This window comes from Macrosteles quadrilineatus, unplaced genomic scaffold, assembly GCF_028750875.1.
Source record: "Macrosteles quadrilineatus isolate MER2022 unplaced genomic scaffold, UCM_ALF_1.0 Scaffold_9__3_contigs__length_116548681, whole genome shotgun sequence".
Lineage (NCBI taxonomy): Eukaryota > Metazoa > Arthropoda > Insecta > Hemiptera > Cicadellidae > Macrosteles > Macrosteles quadrilineatus.
Genome location: NW_026542602.1, coordinates 104461505 through 104485428, shown reverse-complemented (window position 1 = coordinate 104485428; position 23924 = coordinate 104461505). Strand labels below are relative to the sequence as shown.

Below are 23924 nucleotides of genomic sequence, written 5' to 3'. Positions count from 1 at the left end.
CTGCAATAAAAAAATTCTAAAGGAAGGGAGGGAAACAGGTCCACGACGTAGGAAGTGGTGAAGGAAGTAGTCAAGGCGAGCAGTCCGGAGTGTGGGAACCCTCTGTGACAGTTAGATTAATGTATCTGCAATAATATAATGATAAAGGAAGGGAGGGAAACAGGTCCACGACGTAGGAAGTGGTGAAAGAAGTAGTCAAGGCGAGCAGTCCGGAGGATGGGAACCCGTTGTGACAGTTAGATTAATGGATCTGCAATAAAAAAATGCTAAAGGAAGGGAGGGAAACAGGTCCACGACGTAGGAAGTGGTGAAGGTAGTAGTCAAGGCGAGCAGTCCGGAGTGTTGGAACCCTTTGTGACAGTTAGATTGATGTATCTGCAAATATAAAATGCTAAAGGAAGGGAGGGAAACAGGTTCACGACGTAGGAAGTGGTGAAGGAAGTAGTCAAGGCGAGCAGTCCGGAGTGTAGGATTCCTTTGTGACAGTTAGATTAATGAATCTGCAATAATAAAATGCTAAAGGAAGGGAGGGAAACAGGTCCACGACGTAGGAAGTGGTGAAGGAAGTAGTCAAGGCGAGCAGTCCGGAGTGTGGGAACCATCTGTGTCAGTTACATTAATGTATCTGCAATAATAAAGTGCTAAAGGAAGGGAGGGAAACAGGTCCACGACGTAGGAAGTGGTGAAGGATGTAGTCAAGGTGAGCAGTCTGGAGTGTGGGAACCCGTTGTAACAGTTAGATTAATGGATCTGCAAAAAAAAATGCTAAAGGAAGGGAGGGAAACAGGTCCACGACGTAGGGAGTGGTGAAGGAAGTAGTCAAGGCGAGCAGTCCGGAGTGTGGGGACCCTTTGTGACAGTTAGGTTAATGTACCTGCAATACTAAAATGCCATAGGAAGAGAGGGAAACATGTTTACGACGTAGGAAGTGGTGAAGGAAGTAGTCAAGGCGAGCAGTCCGGAGTGTGGGAACTGGTTGTGACAGTTAGATTAATGGATCTGCAATAAAAAAATGCAGAAGGAAGGGAGGGAAACATGTCCACGACGAAGGAAGTGGTGAAGGAAGTAGTTGAGGCGAGCAGTCCGGAGTGTGGGGACCCTTTGTGACAGTTAGGCTAATGTACCTGCAATATACTAAAATGCCATTGGAAGGGAGGGAAACATGTTTACGACGTAGGGAATGGTGATGGAAGTAGTTGGGGCGAGCAGTCCGGAGTGTGGGGACCCTTTGTGACAGTTAGGTTAATGTACCTGCAATACTAAAATGCCATAGGAAGGGAGGGAAACATGTTTACGACGTTGGAAGTGGTGATGGAAGTAGTTGAGGTCAGCAGTCCGGAGTGTGGGGACCCTTTGTGACAGTTAGATTAATGTACCTGCAATACTAAAATGCCATATGAAGGGAGGGAAACATGTTTACGACGTAGGAAGTGGTGATGGAAGTAGTTAAGGCGAGCAGGCCGGATTGTGGGAACCCTTCATTAGTTAGATAAACATATATTGGATTTTTAATCATTTTTAGATGATATAATTACGATATCGTTGTTTGAAATCATCATTGTAAGCCATACGATATTTTTTAGGAGATTCCTTACATCGTGCTTTGGCAATTGGGTTAAGTTAGATTAGTTCAGTTTGGCTTAGTTTTGTTTAAGATAGGCCTCATAACAAATATGGAAATAGGCTTCATTTAATCAAAAGACATGTTGTACAGGAACGATGGATTTACCTCCTATCGATAACTGTTGGAAATCCATTACGTATATTACCAATGACTTTGCTTAATTAATGGATGAGAAGTTAGGATTGTTGTTGACTAAGATTTGGTTGATTTGCCCATACAAATAACATTGTGTTCACCAGTGACACCGGTAAATAGGCTAGGTGTGGGTGGACTCTTTCATTACTGCGCTCATGTTCACTCATCCCGTTACGTGCAGAATAAGCGTACTACTAGTATAATGGTTTTAAATACCTTCAGTCACCAGTTCAAAATAGTCGGCTATTGCGACCTAGGTTTCGGCACGAAGTTGTACCATCATCAGGCGGGCCAGTTTTGAGTGAAGGTGACTGAAGGTATTTAAAACCATTATATTAGTTATTATAACCAGTTCAGGGGCAATCCCACATCTTATGATGTCGAAATTAGAAAATAACAAAAATTAATCCAAAAATGCTATGGGAAGGGAGGGAAACAGGTCCGCGACGTAGGAAGTGGTGAAGGAAGTAGTCAAGGCGAGTAGTCCGGAGTGTAGGAACTGTTTATGACGATTAGATTAAGGTATCTGCAATCTTTAAATGCAATGGGAAGGGAGGGAAACAGGTTTGCAACACAGGAAGTGGTGAAGGAAGTAGTCAATGCGAGTAGTCCGGAGTGTGGGAACTGTTTATGACGATTAGATTAAGGTATCTGCAATCCTAAAATGCTATGGGAAGGGAGAAAAACAGGTCCGCGACGTAGGAAGTGGTAAAGGAAGTAGTCAAGACGAGCTGTCCTGAGTGTGGGAACTGTTTATGACGATTAGATTAAGGTATTTGCAATCCAAAAATAACTAATAGATGAGTGAACGAAGTGAACGAATCTATGTATCGTGTATAGCGGAGTCGGAGAAAAGTTGTCCGCTTGTCTGTCTGTCTATCTGTGTGTGTGTTCGCACCAAAAACTCAAGAACCGTTGCACTTATAGCGTTCAAATTTTGCACAAATAATTATGACACCAGTGGGAAGACCCCATTAAAATTCTAGACGATTCCGTTCAGTAGTAATTATAAAAACCTTAAAAACATTTTTAAATTTGTCCCATAAGAATAACATTAGGAGATACCTTCTTCTTCTTTTTATTTGTTTACGTTTTGCGACCAACAATTTTGTTGTCTACTTAAGACAGAGAGAACGACTTTTACTCTAAGCTATTTCATCCATGGAGTAAACAGTTTGGCGTCTATGAATATATATCATTATAATTTAAGGTATCAGAATAATGTTCATTAAGATAATTAAATTTCACAACTTTCTGAATAATAAATTGAACTTTACAATATTAATCGGCAGTTATATACTGTTTATGTTGAGTATTAAAATTCACCTTTAAACCAAAAATATATAGGCCTATGTATATATTTAGAACAAAGCAGCATTTTACATTATTCAATTTAATGTTGGTGTTGAATATTAAATATTCAAAGATGTTAGTAATACTAAAATGCTATGCGAAGGGGGGGCGAAATAGGTCCACGACGTAGAGAGTGGTAAAGGAAGCGGAAAGGTGTACAGTGCGGAGTGTGGAAATCCTCTGTGACTGTTAAATTAATATGTCTGTAATACTAAATGCTATGGAAAGAAAGGGAAACAGGTCTACGATGTAGGTAGTAGTGAAGTAGTAGTGAAGGAAGTAGTAGAGCCGAGCGCTCCAGAGTGTGGAAAGCCTTTGTGGCAGTTATAATAATGTATCTACAATTCTAAAAACGCATTGGGAAGGGAGAAAACGGTCCACGACGTAGGAAGTGGTGAAGGAAGTAGTCGAGGCGACCATTCCGGAGCGTGGGAACCCTTTGTGACAGTAAGAATAATGCATCTGTAATTCTAAAAATGCTATGGGAAGGGAGAGAAACAGGTCCACGACGTAGGAAGTGGTGAAGGAAGTAGTCAAGGCAAACAGTCCGGAGTGTAGGATTCCTTTGTGACAGTTAGATTAATGAATCTGCAATAATAAAATGCTAAAGAAAGGGAGGGAAACAGGTCCATGACGTAGGAAGTGGTGAAGGAAGTAGTCAAGGCGAGCAGTCCGGAAGGTGGGAACGCGTTGTGTCAGTTAGAATAATGGATCTGTAATAAAAAAATGCTAAAGGAAGGGAGGGAACCAGGTCCATGACGTAGGAAGTGGCGAAGGAAGTAGTCAAGGCGAGCAGTCCGGAGTGTGGAAACCCTCTGTGACGGTTAGATTAATGTATCTGCAATAATAAATTGCTAAAGGAAGGGAGGGAAACAGGTTCACGACGTAGGAAGTGGTGAAGGAAGTAGTCAAGGCGAGCAGTCCGGAGTGTGGGAACCCTTTGTGACAGTCAGATTAATTAATCTGCAATGAAAAAATTCTAAAGGAAGGGAGGGAAACAGGTCCACGACGTAGGAAGTGGTGAGGGAAGTAGTCAAGGCGAGCAGTCCGGAGTGTGGGAACCCTCTGTGACAGTTAGATTAATGTATCTGCAATAATAAAATGATGAAGGAAGGGAGGGAAACATGTCCACGACGTAGGAAGTGGTGAAGGAAGTAGTCAAGGCGAGCAGTCGGGAGTGTGGGAACCCACTGTGACAGTTAGATTAATGGATCTACAATAAAAAAATGCTAAAGGAAGGGAGGGAAACAGGTCCACGACGAAGGAAGTGGTGAAGGAAGTAGTCAAGGCGAACAGTCCGGAGTGTGGGAACCCTTTGTGACAGTTATATTAATGTATCTGCAATAATAAAATGCTAAAGGAAGGGAGGGAAACAGGTTCACGACGTAGAAAGTGGTGAAGGAAGTAGTCAAGGCGAGCAGTCAGGAGTGTGGGAACCCTTTGTGACAGTTAGATTAATGGATCTGCAATAAAAAAATTCTAAAGGAAGGGAGGGAAACAGGTCCACGACGTAGGAAGTGGTGAAGGAAGTAGTCAAGGCGAGCAGTCCGGAGTGTGGGAACCCTCTGTGACAGTTAGATTAATGTATCTGCAATAATATAATGATAAAGGAAGGGAGGGAAACAGGTCCACGACGTAGGAAGTGGTGAAAGAAGTAGTCAAGGCGAGCAGTCCGGAGGATGGGAACCCGTTGTGACAGTTAGATTAATGGATCTGCAATAAAAAAATACTAAAGGAAGGGAGGGAAACAGGTCCACGACGTAGGAAGTGGTGAAGGTAGTAGTCAAGGCGAGCAGTCCGGAGTGTTGGAACCCTTTGTGACAGTTAGATTGATGTATCTGCAAATATAAAATGCTAAAGGAAGGGAGGGAAACAGGTTCACGACGTAGGAAGTGGTGAAGGAAGTAGTCAAGGCGAGCAGTCCGGAGTGTAGGATTCCTTTGTGACAGTTAGATTAATGGATCTGCAATAACAAAATGCTAAAGGAAGGGAGGGAAACAGGTCCACGACGAAGGAAGTGGTGAAGGAAGTAGTCAAGGCGAACAGTCCGGAGTGTGGGAACCCTTTGTGACAGTTATATTAATGTATCTGCAATAATAAAATGCTAAAGGAAGGGAGGGAAACAGGTTCACGACGTAGAAAGTGGTGAAGGAAGTAGTCAAGGCGAGCAGTCAGGAGTGTGGGAACCCTTTGTGACAGTTAGATTAATGTATCTGCAATAAAAAAATTCTAAAGGAAGGGAGGGAAACAGGTCCACGACGTAGGAAGTGGTGAAGGAAGTAGTCAAGGCGAGCAGTCCGGAGTGTGGGAACCCTCTGTGACAGTTAGATTAATGTATCTGCAATAATATAATGATAAAGGAAGGGAGGGAAACAGGTCCACGACGTAGGAAGTGGTGAAAGAAGTAGTCAAGGCGAGCAGTCCGGAGGATGGGAACCCGTTGTGACAGTTAGATTAATGGATCTGCAATAAAAAAATGCTAAAGGAAGGGAGGGAAACAGGTCCACGACGTAGGAAGTGGTGAAGGTAGTAGTCAAGGCGAGCAGTCCGGAGTGTTGGAACCCTTTGTGACAGTTAGATTGATGTATCTGCAAATATAAAATGCAAAAGGAAGGGAGGGAAACAGGTTCACGACGTAGGAAGTGGGGAAGGAAGTAGTCAAGGCGAGCAGTCCGGAGTGTAGGATTCCTTTGTGACAGTTAGATTAATGAATCTGCAATAATAAAATGCTAAAGGAAGGGAGGGAAACAGGTCCACGACGTAGGAAGTGGTGAAGGAAGTAGTCAAGGCGAGCAGTCCGGAGTGTGGGAACCATCTGTGTCAGTTACATTAATGTATCTGCAATAATAAAATGCTAAAGGAAGGGAGGGAAACAGGTTCACGACGTAGAAAGTGGTGAAGGAAGTAGTCAAGGCGAGCAGTCAGGAGTGTGGGAACCCTTTGTGACAGTTAGATTAATGTATCTGCAATAAAAAAATTCTAAAGGAAGGGAGGGAAACAGGTCCACGACGTAGGAAGTGGTGAAGGAAGTAGTCAAGGCGAGCAGTCCGGAGTGTGGGAACCCTCTGTGACAGTTAGATTAATGTATCTGCAATAATATAATGATAAAGGAAGGGAGGGAAACAGGTCCACGACGTAGGAAGTGGTGAAAGAAGTAGTCAAGGCGAGCAGTCCGGAGGATGGGAACCCGTTGTGACAGTTAGATTAATGGATCTGCAATAAAAAAATGCTAAAGGAAGGGAGGGAAACAGGTCCACGACGTAGGAAGTGGTGAAGGTAGTAGTCAAGGCGAGCAGTCCGGAGTGTTGGAACCCTTTGTGACAGTTAGATTGATGTATCTGCAAATATAAAATGCTAAAGGAAGGGAGGGAAACAGGTTCACGACGTAGGAAGTGGTGAAGGAAGTAGTCAAGGCGAGCAGTCCGGAGTGTAGGATTCCTTTGTGACAGTTAGATTAATGAATCTGCAATAATAAAATGCTAAAGGAAGGGAGGGAAACAGGTCCACGACGTAGGAAGTGGTGAAGGAAGTAGTCAAGGCGAGCAGTCCGGAGTGTGGGAACCATCTGTGTCAGTTACATTAATGTATCTGCAATAATAAAGTGCTAAAGGAAGGGAGGGAAACAGGTCCACGACGTAGGAAGTGGTGAAGGATGTAGTCAAGGTGAGCAGTCTGGAGTGTGGGAACCCGTTGTAACAGTTAGATTAATGGATCTGCAAAAAAAAATGCTAAAGGAAGGGAGGGAAACAGGTCCACGACGTAGGGAGTGGTGAAGGAAGTAGTCAAGGCGAGCAGTCCGGAGTGTGGGGACCCTTTGTGACAGTTAGGTTAATGTACCTGCAATACTAAAATGCCATAGGAAGAGAGGGAAACATGTTTACGACGTAGGAAGTGGTGAAGGAAGTAGTCAAGGCGAGCAGTCCGGAGTGTGGGAACTGGTTGTGACAGTTAGATTAATGGATCTGCAATAAAAAAATGCAGAAGGAAGGGAGGGAAACATGTCCACGACGAAGGAAGTGGTGAAGGAAGTAGTTGAGGCGAGCAGTCCGGAGTGTGGGGACCCTTTGTGACAGTTAGGCTAATGTACCTGCAATATACTAAAATGCCATTGGAAGGGAGGGAAACATGTTTACGACGTAGGGAATGGTGATGGAAGTAGTTGGGGCGAGCAGTCCGGAGTGTGGGGACCCTTTGTGACAGTTAGGTTAATGTACCTGCAATACTAAAATGCCATAGGAAGGGAGGGAAACATGTTTACGACGTTGGAAGTGGTGATGGAAGTAGTTGAGGTCAGCAGTCCGGAGTGTGGGGACCCTTTGTGACAGTTAGATTAATGTACCTGCAATACTAAAATGCCATATGAAGGGAGGGAAACATGTTTACGACGTAGGAAGTGGTGATGGAAGTAGTTAAGGCGAGCAGGCCGGATTGTGGGAACCCTTCATTAGTTAGATAAACATATATTGGATTTTTAATCATTTTTAGATGATATAATTACGATATCGTTGTTTGAAATCATCATTGTAAGCCATACGATATTTTTTAGGAGATTCCTTACATCGTGCTTTGGCAATTGGGTTAAGTTAGATTAGTTCAGTTTGGCTTAGTTTTGTTTAAGATAGGCCTCATAACAAATATGGAAATAGGCTTCATTTAATCAAAAGACATGTTGTACAGGAACGATGGATTTACCTCCTATCGATAACTGTTGGAAATCCATTACGTATATTACCAATGACTTTGCTTAATTAATGGATGAGAAGTTAGGATTGTTGTTGACTAAGATTTGGTTGATTTGCCCATACAAATAACATTGTGTTCACCAGTGACACCGGTAAATAGGCTAGGTGTGGGTGGACTCTTTCATTACTGCGCTCATGTTCACTCATCCCGTTACGTGCAGAATAAGCGTACTACTAGTATAATGGTTTTAAATACCTTCAGTCACCAGTTCAAAATAGTCGGCTATTGCGACCTAGGTTTCGGCACGAAGTTGTACCATCATCAGGCGGGCCAGTTTTGAGTGAAGGTGACTGAAGGTATTTAAAACCATTATATTAGTTATTATAACCAGTTCAGGGGCAATCCCACATCTTATGATGTCGAAATTAGAAAATAACAAAAATTAATCCAAAAATGCTATGGGAAGGGAGGGAAACAGGTCCGCGACGTAGGAAGTGGTGAAGGAAGTAGTCAAGGCGAGTAGTCCGGAGTGTAGGAACTGTTTATGACGATTAGATTAAGGTATCTGCAATCTTTAAATGCAATGGGAAGGGAGGGAAACAGGTTTGCAACACAGGAAGTGGTGAAGGAAGTAGTAAACGCGAGTAGTATGGAGCGTGGGAACTGTTTATGACGATTAGATTAAGGTGTCTGCAATTCTGAAATGCTATGGGAATGGAGTGAAACAGGTCAATGACGTAGGAAATGGTGTAGGACGTAGTAAAGGCGAGCCGTGTGGAGTTTGGGAATGGATTTATGTATCTCCAATACTAAGACTGCTTTTAGAGTGAACTAATGATTTTCTCCGAGCAAAGCTTGGTCCCCAGGTACTAAGTATAAAACGCTTATTGCAGTCATACTCGTGCTTTGCGATTGCAATGAGAGAGGGCATGTTTTAAGAAAAATTGTTTTACCATAATTTACGGTTTACTATAGTATAGCACATCTACTATTAAAAATGTTTTACCACTGCACCTAAACAATAGAAAAAGTTTAGTTCTCACAGCTTGTTGTTGCTGCTTGGTTCTAATTAGCTGTTGACATATGAAACAAATAGTGCTGCACTCTGTTGGTAAACCTTATAACATACGTTTAGAAGCTTATTTATTAGATAATCGACTCTTCCCATGCACATTTTATTGCCTACTTACTACATAGTCTAGTTTAGTGCAGTGGATGTGACATAGTTGATAATTTTGATTTATAATCCTTCCGATAGTTACATCCAAACATTTTGTTTTACCCTTTTCTTTATAATCTTATAATAACTAGTAATTTAGTGACACAACAATTCACTAAAAATCAATACAAATACCTTCATACTCCTTTCTAGATACTCCTTGATACACCAGTTTTTCAGAATAACTATTGTCAACAACATAGTAGGCATACTTTGGTAGTTTCTTTGAACATTTTGCCTCATTGATTCCCAATTTTAAATCCTTGGTTGGCCAATCGTACATTGTGAGTACATAATAAGAGCAGCTTTGGGGAATTCTCGAGAAGGGAAGTCGAGTATTTAGTACTATGCAAAAAAGTGCACATATTATATGCGCAATATATTAAGTGCATTGTTTGTAAATTAATACTTGGTAGATCAATCCCGAAGCGAATGTCTCCACTCCTATTTGATAAAAAATTCATATGATTCGGGGTATAATAATTGCATGTATGCGGAGTTGCGATTAAAATTAGGTCACATCAAAATATACTGTACGAGTATTTCTCCCTCCCTTCCTAATACCATCTAATACCTTCAACCCCAGTGAGAAGTATACCCTAGATAACTTATAAATATCGACGCGGTGTTATAACAGCCGACGCTGACAATATTACAGCAGCTGATTGGCGGGAAACAAGACGCAATAAAACCGGGAATGTTCCCAGAACCTTATCGATCCTCCCCCAAAGCACCTGAGCCCCGAACCCCGAGCAGCACTTACCCTCGTTACGGACTATTTTTAACCCCCGGGTTGAGGAGCTATTTCTGTAGCGGGGGCGACGATAAATGGGTAGCCGTCGCTATTTTTAGCACCCCCTTCCCTCCCCCGCCGTCGTAACACGGGTACGTCTCCCACGCATCTCTTACCCTCGCCCCCACCACCACCAGGTGTGCGTACACTATTGGTGTAACAGGTTGTTATGGCGTATCTGTCTGTGTTGCTGCGATACAAGGGCGGAGAGGACCAACTACAACAGTGTAGAACTACTGCAGTCCTTCAATGGCTTATCACGTAATGAAACGTCACAAAATGCATGTTGCAGTGGCAAACAATAAATAATATATAGACAATTGCAGGGGGTCTACTCGGTAAATTGGGCTAGGTTGAAGGAGTATTATGACTTACTTGGTCGCCCGAGTCACAGTAAACATACTATAGTAGTATGTTTTCTGTGCCCGAGTGTATAATCCAATGTACGCCACCAATTACAAAAATATAGTCGTATATTGTTTTATGGATACTATCTAAGGTCCGCTCAGTCTACCAGCGTACTTTTAGCGAATTTCCCTATAGGGAAGTAGCTATTACCGTAGGTCTCATGGTAAGACTTAGGCCCGGGACCGATTTACTTTTTCATTTTGATGTCCCCAGAGGCCAAAAACACCACTCGTTCAAATTTTTATATATGTATGTATATATATATATATATGTCCGTGAACACGATAACTTGAGTAATTTTTATCCGATTTTGATGAAATTTGGTTTGAAGGTGTAAGGCGGGATAAACTTGAATGAGTTCGCGATCCAGCATGATCGGACCATGGGAACAGGGTTTTATGGGGGGTTTTATGGGGTAAAAATTGGTTTTTCTCACTTTTCACCCTCAAAACACAAAATTTCCCAATTTTTCTCTAAACCTTCTTAAAGAGCTTAAAAAAACAAACAATTCAGTATATCAAAGTGTTTTTGTACGGTTATTGGTTAAGGAGAAAACTAAAAAAAAAATGGTAAATTTGAAATTCCCATGTTGTTCTTATGGAGAATATTGTAAAATGTTGTAGTTTGCTTGTTTATGGATATCTTTTGATCAAACTTGGCAAATATATTCATTTTATACTAAGCAATAATTATTTTACTTAAAACACACACTTTATTAGTTTCCTTGTAGCAGCAAACCTAGGTACTCGTTAAACCTAATGTTATTTAAATAGATCAATTGAAAATCAATTCATCCAAATGGAAATTCGCTTAGGCGTCAGGTTTGCTGCGGCGGGGGTATTTTTCTCTGCAGTATCCCGAGATTAGTACATCCTCAGTAAGATCTTCATTCCTAAACTATCAATATATGTACCATAAGCTCAAGACAAACAATCGTAATTAAACCCGAGAACCTTAAGAACTTGAATAACATTTCCTTGACGGTTCAATCAGTCACTTATTTTTTTGATATTTCATTACAACTACGGACATAAAATTATAGTAAACCTGAGATACTTTAAATATATAAATAATACACAACGTTATAAATACAACGTTAAGCCTACTTTTTAAAATTCTGGAAAATCTTTTACAATGAAAATATAGTAAACTGTGTCGATTCGATATTTACCCTTTTCGGAAGATTAGTTTGAATGCACCAAGGACGATAAAAAAGATATTTTGCACTGTGATATTTTGCTTCTTCAGTTTACATTTTCCCACTTTTGGAGAGTTATCCAAACCTGGGAAACTTTGATCTTTATAACATTGAGAAATTACTTTGATGAGTTATTTTCAGCTTTCCCTGATAACTACCACTCAAAAAGACGGAAGCTTTTGAATAAAGTAAAATTAGTTTAAAGTTTCTTGTTATGAGAACAAAATGTTTTCAGAACAAACTATTTATCATTATTAAAATACACCTTTACATATGGATTAACGCATTTAATTTATGGTAAAAAATGTAGAAAGTAAATTCCAAGACAATAAGATAAAATAAAATATAATAAAATACCCCCGCCGCAGCAAACCTGCAGACTAAGCGAATTTCCATTTGACTGATTGGATTTACACTGAAATGTCTACTTAAAAATTTAACATTTATTCCCGATTTAAATAGAATTAGTTTAACAAGTACTTAGGTTTGCTGCATATGGGAGGGTAAAATTGTTTTTTTTTTTTTGTAAAATGTTAATAGTTAGTAAGAAATAAAAACATTTTCCAAATTTGATCAAAATATGATCATAAACAAGCAAACTACAACAGTTTACTTATTCTCCATAAGAATAACATGGGAATTTTAAATTTACAATTTTTTGGAATTTTCTCCGTAACCGTTAGGCGCATAATAACGCTTCAATATACTAAATTATTTGTTTTTTTAAGCTCTACAAAATGGTTTGGAAATAAATTGCAAAATTTTAAGTTTTTTGGGTCAAAAATGGGAAAAACCTATTTTTACCCCATAAAACCCCCCGTAAACACCCGTTCCCATGGTCCGATCATGCTGGATCGCGAACTCGTTCGAATAAACTTAGGTTTACACGTTTGTACCAAATTTCATCAAAATCGGATCATTTTTGCTTGAGTTATCGTGCTGACGGACACATATATATATATATATATAAATATATATATATATATATATATATGAATTTGAACGGATGGTGTTTTTGGCCTCTAGGGACCTCAAAACGAAAAAAAAAATCGGTCCCGCGTCCAGGTCTTACCATGAGTACTACGGTAATAGCTTATTCCCTATATGGGAAATTCGCTAATATAATACAAGACAATAGCCTACTCAAGAATATCAAATTCACAACCGAACACCTGATCAAAAATATAACTCCACAGCTGCATATTTCATCAAAACTATTTTAAAGGACAACCCGTACCTTTTAATAAAGTAAACGAATAAACGTATAAGAAATTCGATCATTATAAAATTACTATCAACCTAAATATTATCTAGATTATCGAATCAAAACAATTAATACTGCATGGTACTAAATACAAGAATCTTAATGAGCGATTAAGAAAATATCTGGATGGATTTGATCACATGTTGTACCAAAAGGTGTAATTAATACATTTTGTTTTTGACTATTTTAGGTAATTAAAGCATTGACTGTTATGTGATATGAATGGGTGTACACTCTGTTAAATGAGAATTTTTGTTTCAAACCTTGCAGGTTAGGACACTTAAAATAAAAGCCAAAACGCAAAGCGTCGAGATTAAACACAACGCTAAATTTGAAATCCATTAATTCCGAGAAACAAAATATGAAGGTATGAAAGGTCAAATGTTTTCCCGATGTAGCTCTTCCACCAGAATGTAAAAATTCTGTTTCATGCAAATTCTGATAAATTATCGTAACCTATTTTATATTTTTGTAATTACTATGTGTTGAAAAACCACTATTCTTGTGCAAAATATGAATAAAAATACGTGAACCGTTTAAAAATTGTGGCATTTGAAAATATTTGATGCCAAATGCCATGAAAACCGTTAATTTTGCAAAATATTTGCAGGAGTAAAAGTTAGTAAATTTTATGCAGATTACAACGATATCTTGTAAGCATAGTACTACAGTATGGACAAAGAATGACTGAGAAATTAATTTTGTTCTTCCCATACCTACACTTTTCTCCATTTAAACAATGTTAAAAAGTAGTTTTATCAATTTAACATTGTTTCAATGAAAACTTAAAGTATAACAAGAAAAAAATCAGTTTCTCAATTATTCTTTGGCCAAACTAAGAGTTTAAGATATAGTTGTAATTTGCATAAAATGTACTAGCTTTTACTTGTCCTGCAAATATTTTGTAAAATTAACGGTTTTCATGGAATTTGGCATCGAATATAAAAATCCCGCCATTTCGAAACGGTTCTCTTCATATTTTGCACAAGAATAGTGGTCAATAAGATAAACGTTTTTATAGAATTTCAACGCTGAAGCTCAAACAGTTAAGGAGTTATAAATGTTTATTTTAAAATCACATAGAGACATATAGACTGAAAAAGAAATGAGATAGGACACAAATGTTATATTACATTTTCTGTTCCTTTTGATATGCTCAATAACGTGACAAAGTTTGTTCATATGGTTGCAAGACACACTGTATACTGTACATTAAAAATAGGGCAGGATAGATTTTGCATTGCCAATTAAATTAAAATCTGATGTTTGTAGTAATCCACTATATCTCGGAGCAATTTCATTCAAAAATGTCATATTATTTCACAAAAACTTTGATAAAATATGTTTGATTAAAGTTAGCTTGTCAACAGTATCGTAAGTGACCTGGAGGTGGGAGAAAATCTGTAGAACAGTATTTTACCTTAACACCACGTTCGGCCACATAACAGTACGATAAAGTTAGCAAGTCGTGACCTTTCAAGGACAATCTGCCGCAGCCTGGTTTTGGTTGGTTGTCTCTTAGCGACCGACCAGCTTCAGCCACGTGCCAACCCCCCTACAACAACCACCCTGCCTCATTTGTACTCATCATCTCAAACCGTCTTGGTACAAATATGTCACGTTAGTAGCGACCCTCTATTGCCGAAATAAATACATTTGTATGTAAAAATCCTATTTTTACACTATCGATTGCAAAATCAATCTCACAAATATGAATATTCTTAAAAAACAACTTACTGATGCAATTATACTCAAGAGTATTTATTAATTTATCTGTATAAATATTACCTGCGTAATATGTCTTTTGTGTACATATTGCAGTATAAAAAAGTATTATAGGAGGGGAAAGTAAACTATTCATGCAAACCTCCACCACCAACAACTACCCCCCCCCCCCCCCCTCCTCTAAAACCCTAACTAAACTTGGTTGATATAATCTCAGTATTAATACAAAAATATAGACCTACATTAGCAGGAAACAAATTTACAAACACAAAGAAATGTACAAATTAGTAAATGATTTTTTCATAATTACTTCAAAATTCGTGGCAAAAAATACGTTCGATTACATTTTTTTACTGGAAACTCCATTAAAATGAATATTACGAAATAAGTATACGTAACTAACCGATGAAATCATACTCGTAGCTGTTAATCAATTAATTACTTCGTATGAGTAATCTCGTGTATTACACTTTATGTCGACGTATTTCGTATCGTTCTACGTAACTGTAATTCAATGAGGAAAAAAACGAATTTCTGGAACGAACTGGTAAACAACAATAGGAATCTCGATCAAATCTGTGAATCACGCTCACAACAATTAATTGAGTATTAATACAAGGCTCAAACTGTTGGTAAATTCAATGTCATACTATTTTTGGTTAAACGTAAAAGAAAAATTCCAAATTTCATTGAATACATATAACAAATTTACAATAATATATTATTAATCTTATTAATCCATACATTATTAGTTTAAGATACTCACGAACTTGACTTGACACAAACTTGGCGTGGTAATACTAGTACCTGGAAAAGAGAATGAACAAATTATTCACTATGTATAACAAACATGGACTCTATCAAATAGTTTAAACAGGGATGGAGCAAAGAGCAAACACACAGTTATGTTCTTTATTTATTTTACAAGTTGTTTATTTATTCTATGAAAACAATATTAATCTAAATTGAAAACGAAGTTAAATTCAGTATACATGTCCAAAAAGAACTGAAATGTTAATATAAACTTACATTTACATATGTACAGATAGAAAAACTTAAACACTTTCTCAAACAGTTTTGGTGATATTTAATAAATCTCAATACGGCCACCAATTAAGGCCATGTCGGCGTTGAATACAAATTTTGCACATCGCACACCTTTGCTGCATTTCTCGTGGATTGAAAAACATTGCATGGGTATTGGCAGAGCATTAATAACAGTGACCATATTGAGATTTACTGAATATCACCAACAACTTTTTGAGTTTTTTTATCCGTACATATGTAAATGTTACCATGTAGTTAAAAATGTGTAAATAAAAATGTATGTTAAAATGTGTCAGTTCTTTTTTGGTCACCCTGTACATGTAGACTCGAGTATGAATGAAGAGATTTTAACTCCAGCTAAAAATAAATGAAAGCTGAATTCATGTTATATTTTACTAGGTACCTTATGAAGTTGACAAAATTAAGAATATAAATTTCAATGTAAGAAACCTCCAATTCCTTTGCAATTGTACAATAACTGTTTAAAAACTAACTGGATATGGATTCAATATAACTAATCTACGCAAAAAAACAAATAATAACCCAGCACGCGAAAGCATAAGTTAGTGATTCAATTAGATCTTCCATCGAGAACCAACTAAACAGAAATTCCTAAATAAAAAGAAATATTTATGTCATGAAATTTTGATCATTGTTTTGTTTGTACAGTAGAACGATAATGGATCAAATACATTGGTAAAATAGTTTTACATTTTTGAATAAGTGGACTGTATTTTGTATAGGAGAATTTTGTTTTATTTACATTAAAAGAATCGTTTACTGTTCTTGGTTGAATACATATTCTAAGATAAATAACTTTTATCTTCTTGAAGTTGAATAACACTTTAATGATATATTCTTGAATTTAGTTTTTCATACTAACGCATTTTCATACATCTTCACTTAGGTCATTCTGTCTTCTATGTTGATCTTCATCACAGTCACGTTTTGTTTTTAACATTTTACTGTTGAAAATGTTTAGAATATTTAAACTGGTTGCATTAACAGTGTTGCCAGTTTTAATAATGAAATATTATTTGTAGATACAATGTGATATAATATAATTTGATGTAATAACATATGATAATTTAAATATTGTAATTAATTGCAATTTAAACTTTAATAATAATAAATTGTAAACTTAAACATTGGTTAATGAATTTTGATTGAGTTATTTGGAATAATTTACATATGAATTAAATAAAGAAAAAAAATGAATACTTAACAATTTATTTACTTTTCAATGAGTCCTCTACCTCTACAGTAAAAATGTGAACCGATATCAAACTGTATAACCGTGTACAAAACAGACTAAAATTATTAACCTACTTATCACAAGTGTTTTGTGCTAAAATACATAGACAAACCTTCGGCATCTAAACGATGCTGCGAGTTTATATAACTCTTACAAGAATAAAACCGTATTAACATTCTCAACTCTAATACGTTTACCTACTTTCTGCTAACATTACATAGACATACTTTAACATGTCGGTACTCTACTCATATCACAACCACGAAGTGTTTTGTGTGCAGAACCTTTACATCAATCATTTCTAGAGGTCGTCCAGTGGTCGAAAACTCAACAGAAAATATGTAATGCCTTCTCTATTTTTACCCCAAACTGTTAATAAAACATGTGATTTGAATTTCTTCCATATCTTTTGATTTTCTGTTTATATTTCGTTGTTATTTCATCACCAGCATGAAAACACATAAGGCCCATGTAATTTTTTTCAATTTTCAGTTTCTTGCGCTTATTTTTTAGTCTATTTTAATTTATAAAGGAATTCTGCACACCTACAGGAAAATATCTTTCTAACAGTAAGTGTAGATTTTTTCTGCGATGCACAGGAGCTGAGAAAAAAGGTTTAAAAGAAACACGCTTGCCTATTAATATATAGATTTGTGTCAAAATAGACATAGAGTTTAACATGAAGCCGTTGAAACGGGTACAGTTCTTGTGTAATCTAGTTTTTATACATAGTACATCAAGCGATGACAGTAAACGTGAACTATTGATGGTCCTAAATAAGAATATTTATTAAACTAACACTTTCATTTACAACTAACTATCCAATTATACACCAAGCTAGAAGCGTGCACGATTCAAGCAGCTTCGATGATGGTATATTTTTTATTCACAACTAAGTTCAACGTCACATTGTACTCGTAGTTGCATGTTGTTTTGCCAAGTCAAATCAAATCTCATTATTATCTTTCAGCTCTAAAAAAGCAATCAATATTGTCAAATGGCATCTAAAAAAACATTAAACATAGACATGGATTAAATAACAGGAACCTTGATCTTTAATTATTTAAAAACTGATATCTAAAACCTCCAAGAACGAGAACAGAGTATAAAAAATTATTTAAAAAATTGTATTTGTAGCTATGTGTGTACGTAGTAGGCCTACGTGTAAGTATTGTAAGTGGTAAGTTGAGACGATGGCTATTTCTTGTGTAAAGTGCATGTATGTCAGATCGGATGCTATACTGGTCTATATTCTCTTTTACGTATAATAAGCAACTTAAAATGTATAAAGATGGAAGGGTTAGGATATTTAAGATCTTAAAATCTGCTTTGCAATCGTTCCTGGGCAATGTTCCTTTTAATGAACCTAACTGCTTTCCTTTGCCATTTAAAAAAGGTTTTGGCTCATACAGAGTTACCCCATAAGAGAACACCATATTATAGGTGCGAATGGAAAAAATGCATAGTAAAAATTTTATTTAGAATCATTTGTTCACTTACATTGTCATTTAATTGTTTAAACAAAAATACAGTTCTAGCCAATTTACTACATAAGAACTTTGTATGCTCACTCCAATTCAGCTTACGATCAATATGGATTCCTAGAAATTTTACCGATTTATTGTCATTAGAATTGTTTATTTTAAGGTTCAAATGAATTTCTTCTGTTTTTGAGTTATTAATCTTTAATTTATTTCCTTGAAACCATTATTCAGCCAACTTTAACACCTCATCCCGTTCTTCAAGTGCTTTACTCAGATTTTGACTACTTGTGAGGAATGTAGTATCATCAGCGTAAAGAGTGGTTTTACAGGGAATAGAAAGAGGCGAATAATAACAAAATTAAAAGTAGAGGCCCAAGGACGGATCCTTGAGGTACGCCAATTTTGATTTTCAACATATTAGATCTTGAATTGTTTACCTACACTAGCTGGAAACGGTTCACTAAATATGAGCTTAACAGATTTAATGAGAGACTGAATCAAAAGCTTTAGCCAAATCAATTAATTTAGTACACATATTAATTTTAGCATCACAACCGTTAAAACTATCTGTGATTATGTTTACCAAGGCCTTGATTGTGGACAAATTTGATCTAAAACCAAACCGACTATCACAGAACAAGCTTTTTTTCAAAATATGAATAAATTTGTTGGTATAGACAGTGTTCTTATATTTTAGAAAGAACTGGGATTAGAGATATCGGTATGTAATTATTTGGATCAGTTTTACCCCCCTTTTTGAAGATTGGTATTGTAACTGATATTTTAAGGCATTCTGGAAATGTTTCTTGTTCAATCATCATATTATATAGAATGTTAAGTGGATTTATCAAACGAGGGCCTATCTTTTTTATTACATAATTGGAGAAGCCATAATAGTCCTCAGCCTTAGAACTATGTACTTAGTCTATTAATGGCCTCTAAAATATTTAATTGGGAGATTGGTGACCAATAGGACCCCTTGCACTTTGTCCGTTAAGAAACTGTTTTTATTCAGTGGTAAACAAGCAGAATTTACAAAACTATAGTTTAAAACATTTATATCAACTGGAACAGAATGAACTGTAACAGCCCCAAGGTGGCAAACCATCAAAATATTTAATCAATACACGGGTACTACTTTTAATGGATTATTAAGAAAGTCTATATATATTTTTCTCTCATTTCAACATTTACAAAAGCCTGAGAAAACGAGGTGCAAATTTCAAAGATGTATTTTGTGTGCATTTAATAATCATAATATTGTACATAATTTGCTATCACTCTTTTTGAATTAAAACTACTTTATTGAAATAAAAGAATATAGGCCTAACACATTTCATCGACGGAAAGTTTAACATCCCATTAAGCTTAGTTGGGGATATTGAAAAGCAAAACAATTCATTATTTTAATTATTGTGTTTGTACACAAAGTCAACGGCATATATAACCATAGAACACATAGTATTAATATGATACTATGTTAATACTAATATATTACTACAGCAAATTAATGAATACTATATGCTCTATTATAACTAATTTTTCTGTCCAAAAATTTAAATTCAGAAAGTGTTACTAAGCCCTAACACTTACTGAAATGCATTGAATTAATCAAAATGTCATATACTGTAATATGTAATATTTTATTATTATTATTATTATGAGTAATGTATAACATTCAATTATTTTTAGAACAATTTAAGAATAAGTTAACTGTTGTCGTTCGCTTGTTAGTGGATTTAAAATACTTTGATAAAACTTGGCGAATTAATTTATTTCATACCATTTATTTTATAGGCCATATTTTCCATTAAAACATTTTTCCTTCCATGAAGCAGCAAACCTAAGTATTCATTAAATCTAATGTTATTTAAAATGGAATACATCTGGGAAGTACGTTATTCTAAAACCAACAAGACTAATAGAGATTCGCCTAGTCTGCAGGTTGGCTGCGGCGAGGCCACAATTAATTGACCAACCAGACACGTTGTATCCGTCGAGTCATTGCTATATTTGCACCTTAATTCAACTCAATTTGCAAAATAAACTCAGTAGGGAAAAGGAAGTGTTAATTAAAACTGGCGAATTTTGAGTATGACAAATATCCATGTAAAAGTTTAATGGCAGCGGTGGGATTCGAACCCACGCCTCCGAAGAGACTGGTGCCTTAAACCAGCGCCTTAGACCGCTCGGCCACGCTACCAGTTGTCAAAGCGGTTAGAAAAAGTCAGCCCTGAGAATGACCCTTACAAATAATAATAACTAGGATGGTTAAATTTTCTACGAATCAGTTTTGTCCCCAATAAGAAATCAATTAAATAAATATTTGTTTTGTAATTAAAAACAATTGATATAAAAATGCAAGCATTAAACGTCAATCTATAAAAACACCAATTTTTAATTTTGTACAATATTCATTACTAGAGGTCGTCCAGTGGTCGAAAACTCGACCAAAACTATGTTATGAACAGACTTCTCTATTTTCACCCTACGTTGTAAATAAAATATGTGATAGGGATTTCTTTTGGAAGTGACTTGAAAAAGGCATTTTGTATCTAGGGCTGTAAAACAATTTTGCCTACGTGGCAACATTATGTGAATGCCGTCGTATCACGTTGTGTGGCTTCGGACCGGAAGTGTTTCCCATATCAAAAATCTGCATTCTTTCATAAGTCCAATGTCTGAGCCACAAAACTCCCGAGGCATTTCTCACGCACATGTCTATCAAATTCGGTATAATAAAAAATACATCTTGTTTATTAACTCTCATATAAGGCCTATAGAGACGGTTACGGTTTCTTCTTTCTACCCGGCCAGATAATGGTCGCCGTAGAGGCATTTCAGAATGATACTTGAAAAACCATTCACGTTTATAGTAAACAAATACAGTAAAATTATCGAAATTTCACTAAACAAAAAGTAAGTTAAGTATGTAATAATCGGACATAACACACAACACACAACACACAATCAGTGCAAAATCAGACTCACCAGTACCACCACTGAGAACTAAATTTGTTTATGTTATTATTTTGATTTTATATTTTAGATGATGATAGTTTTACAGGTGGTGAAAATACCACAAAACAAATAATGATGTACACACGCCAACATGGTTTGCAGTGCATTTCATGCAGTAAATATTTTATATACATGTGATTCATGGTGGAAGGAAAATGCATGTGCTTGGAAATTCTTTCATTTGTTTTGATTTTCTGTTTATATTGCGTTGTTATTTCGTCACCAGCATGGCAACCCATGAGAACATTTTAATTTTTTGAAATTTCAAATTCATTTTTTGTGCTTATTTTTGAGCCTATTATTAATTTAATTTTTGGATTCTGCACATCTACAAGAAAATATCGTTCTAACAGTATGCGTAGATATTCTCTGTGATGCACGTGAGCTGAGAAAAAATGTTTTAAAGAAACATGCTAGCCTATTATAGACTAGTGGTCGTCCAGTGGCCGAAAACTCGACGAGAATCATGTAATGTACACGTATTAACTATTGGATACTGAAGTAGACACCCCATCTATATGGACCAGCTGTCACCATTTTTTTGATGAAAAAACATGTAGTTGTGTGAGCCAGTTACCGATTGCGTGTCTTAAATTAAATTTTCTACACCTTTTTTTTGGTACTGACAAATTTGATGGGTCAACAGTTGCTATAACTCATAATGAGTCAATCCATAAGGTTGACTTGGTAAAAAACATCGTGTAATCGACAGAAATTAGTCATTTAGATTAGCGCAATCTGTTGGTGGCTCACATCAACTACGACGAATAAAAAAAAACTGGTGACAACTTTAAAATGGAGATAAAAGTACATGCTTCTCTATTTTCACCCCACGCTGTAAATAAAACATGTGATTGTCATTTCTTCCATTTGTTTTGATTTTCTGTTTATATTTCGCTGTTATTTCGTCACCAGCATGGCAACCCATAAAGCCCGTTAATTTTTTTTTAATTTCAAATCCATTTTTTGGGCTTATATTTGAGCCTATTTCAATTTTTAAAGGGATTCTGCACTTCTACAGTAAAATATCTTTCCAACGGTATGCGTAGATTTTACCTGCGATGCACACGAGTTGAGAAAAATGGTTTTAAAGAGACATGCTTGCCTATTAATATATAAATAGATTCTCACTAAGTTGTATATCTGGACAGGGGGTAAAATTCCGGCCCGTACACTATGAGGTTTATAATTTTTATTTGTTCTGATTAAATTCACAAACTAAAGTGAATGTTTAATTCCACCTTTTATTAATTTAACTCATGTTGTACAACTCAAAATTACGCGGCCGGAATTTTACTCCCTAAGCTGTGACGTCAGTTTTGCTCAGGGGAAAAATTCCAGGGGGTTAAAATTCCACTATCCCCTTAGCCTAGTAGTTTGTGATGTATGCGATAACTTGGACAAACAACAAATACTTAAATCATATTTGATTGCAGTCAAGATTTAAGCGACGGCTTGCAAAACAATTTTTGCAACAACATAAAGGGTGTCCCGTAAGCATGTACAAAGGGGTTTATAGGTCAAAGTAAAACGAAAATCAAGAGCAGAATTTGTTTTTGCTCAAGAATTTGTAGATTTAAGTTGAAGGACAAGATCCGTAACAATAAAACCACATTATTTGGTTTTTACACCACAACAAAAAAGATTTGCAGTCTTGAAAACGATTTTATATTTTTCGTGTATATCCGAATAGGTACTATAAGGAGTTATCCAGTACATACCTTTGTTTCAACGCTGTTCACATGATATTTTTATGTAGATGCCAGCGCCTGCTCGTGAAAGGGATGCAACACGCATGACTTCTCTGTAAGTAGAGTTGTCAGTAGCTACACTTTAGCAGGCGCAAACTTATATGCCTGAGTGAGGAAATCTTGGATACAGCTTATAAAAATCGGTAAGCAAAATCAATATATTAATTAGAAACTATTTTTTTCTCTCTCCACTAATTTGAGAGTACAGCTGGACGTAGAAACTCGGTGGTTTATATATGAAAGAAATGGTTTGTAGATGAGCCATCAAAAGAGAAAAGAGGTAAATTCCCTTGCGGCTATGCCCTAGAGGCCTTTAAAGTTCCCTCCCCAGATTTGTTTACTTTACCACCAGATGGATAATCTTACACTCTTTGTTAATGACACAGCTGTTAGTGTATTTTAAAGGTCACGTGTTTTACGCATTTACTTAATCTTTCAAAATGAAATTTTAACATTATTTTGTGGTTTTAAAATTGATTTTCCAATGCATAGTAATAGTCCAAGCAAACTAAAAAAACTTACATAGGGATCGTTAAAAAAATTGCAAGAAAGCGTTTTATGGTTTTATTTTGTAGTGTTGGGTTAGCAGAATGACATACTAAAAGTTGCCAAAAATCGGTACACGAGAAAACCACTAAAACCAAAATATAAAATAGCGGCTTTTACCAACATTGGACAAATTAAAAAAAAATATATTTCACATGCATTTGTTATGCACATCTTTCGAGATATTGACTTGGGACCACCACCTGTATTAATTAGGTGGTTAGTACTTCATGAACAGGTTTTTGACCGCCATCTTGGATCCGCCATATTGGACATAGATATATATTTTTTAATGTAATGATAGTGTTGTGACACATCATTACAAACTAAATTTTTACACTGATTTCAATGCCGAAATCCGTTTTTCAATATCTTTTTTAATTTAGAAGATATACTCAAACGAAAACTCTCCCCCATA

At 36.3% G+C, this 23924-nt stretch overlaps 1 protein-coding gene and 1 non-coding gene across 5 annotated transcripts in view; both read right to left on the bottom strand.

Annotated features, from left to right (window-relative positions):
* The window catches only part of LOC129002483 (histone deacetylase 4-like), a 129291-nt gene that overhangs the window by 72553 nt on the left and 32814 nt on the right, over window positions 1–23924 (bottom strand). The window lies entirely within an intron of this gene.
* Window positions 20310–20391, bottom strand: Trnal-aag (transfer RNA leucine (anticodon AAG)). Its single transcript has one exon. It is a non-coding gene; the product is annotated as a tRNA-Leu (tRNA).